The sequence below is a fragment of the Asparagus officinalis genome, chromosome 7, assembly GCF_001876935.1.
Source record: "Asparagus officinalis chromosome 7, Aspof.V1, whole genome shotgun sequence".
Lineage (NCBI taxonomy): Eukaryota > Viridiplantae > Streptophyta > Magnoliopsida > Asparagales > Asparagaceae > Asparagus > Asparagus officinalis.
The window spans coordinates 112,005,944-112,008,367 of record NC_033800.1 but is presented as its reverse complement, the minus strand read 5'-3'; positions in this window follow the sequence as shown (position 1 = coordinate 112,008,367).

Sequence of the window (2,424 nt, the reverse complement as noted above, 5' to 3'; positions counted from 1 at the left end):
CGCGTGTACTTGAATCATAATGTAGACAATTAGTTTGGCAAATTAAGTTTTATATCATATTAGGTAATTACTGGTAAAGGATGGATCCAGCCGTTGGAATATCCCCAACATGTGATCGACGACGTTGAACTAGGCTAAATTTCAGAAAATATCCCTCGAACTTTAGACGATTCTCATAGCTTTCAGATAACTACCCTTAACTTTGGATGATCTTCAGACAACACCCCAGAACTTCCACAGTATTATGATAAATAATAATAATAATAATAATAATAATAATAATATCTGAGTATAAAGAAACACCCCAGAAAATATCAAATTACTACATCAATACACCTTCAGCAGATCTAAATCAGGTCAAGAAGACATTTTGACTAAAAAATCAACAAATTTGCAAAAAAAAATCATCACTTAAAACCTTAAATCTAACAATATTCTATCAGATCTACAAAAAATACAACGAAATATCCCAAGATCTGTTAAAAAACTAAGCAACACAATCCTAAATTACCAGTCTAATTATAATCCTCTTTCACCGAAATTTCAGCTCAGAAGTTCAAATAGATCGAGAATAGATGAAAAATTAAAGAAATAATAGAGAGATTAGGGTCACACCAGAAATGAACTGGACGGCGAGGACGGGAGGGAGGCGGCGACGACGACGACCCAGACGATCGCGGAGGAAGGAGACGACGACCCAGACGGGCGAGGACCGGATTACGAGGATGTTGATAGCGATCCGAGGAGGGAGGCGACGACGACGATCGCGGATGAGAGAGAGAAAGGAACGATGAAAATTTGGGGATTTAGGGGCCAGATCTGTGGTTTTCTTGTTATAAAGGGAACCGATTATCCTAGACGAAAATTTCCGTCTAGGATGTATCCTAGATGGAAATTTCCGTCTAGGATAATCGGTAAATTTCAAAAAAAATTAAACAAATTAATTCCGTCTACAATACTATTCTAGACGAAAATTTTCGTCTAGAATATTATATTGTAGACGGAAAGTCCTTGACGGAATTTTTTTGTCTAGTATAGATTATCCCAGACGAAAAATTTTCCATATGGGATATTCTGTCTAGAATACTTGTATTTTTACTAGTGATATATATATATTTATACTCTTATATAAATATACTTATAATATTATATATAAGTTTATATATCTATAATATATATATACATATACATATACATATAACAATACAATATACACACACATATATATATATATATATATATATATATATATATATATTATATAATATATTATATATATTATTATATATATATATATATATATATATATATATATATATATTAACTCTCTTAGTATTAAGTATATATAAGCTAATACTCTCTTATATGATGTATAATATATATGTAATTATTATACTCTCTTATAATATATATAACTCTCTCTTAGCTACTATAAGTATATAAAGTTATACCTCTTTATAATATTTATAATATATATGTATATATATATTTATCTCTTATATAAATAAATTATATATGTACATAATGTTATGTTTATATAATATGTATAATATATAAAATATAATTTTACTCATTATATTATTTATATGTTATATATTAATATATTTACATATGTACATTATAAGTTTATGTTATATATTAATATATATATGATATAATATATATATATTAAATATCTTTATATCTATATATATGATATTATTATAGTATATATATAATTATATATACTATATATATATATATATATATATATTTATATATACTAATATATATATATATATATATATACAATAGTATGATATATATAGTATATATGTATATTAATTTTCTTTTATAATATGTTTATGTGATAATTACAATTGTTTAGTTCATTTCTATAAGTACTTACATTGTTTATGTATAATGATTAATGAATGAAGACATGATTATTAAAAAAAATTATTTTACAAATCTTTTATTTTATAATTTTTTTTATGTACTGTAGATTTATGTCATTTTAATTAATTAAAAAATATATGTCTTTCTAATATTTTTAAGTTAGATTTATGATTTATTATTTTTTTTTAAATTTTTAAAAAATAAAAAATAGGAAAAAACCGGGGGCTGGCCGGAGCCCGGTCCGTCACAGGCCAACACCGCTCAGTCCGGCTCCAGGTCGCGGGCTTCGGTTTTTGCGCCCGGGCCCGGTTTCTCGGCCGAGGCCGAGACAGTCATCGATGGACAGTCATATACTACCTACATTCACATCTGTATTTCTTGAAACACGCGTTGACAATGAGTCAATTTTGTTTCAGCGACCATACCAGTTAAAATCTATAACTTAAGAGCTGTTTGATGTCTAGCCCAAACAATCATTTTTGCTTTCTAATTTATAATCACATATATATAAAACTAAAAATATTTAGAATTTAATTCTTATTATAT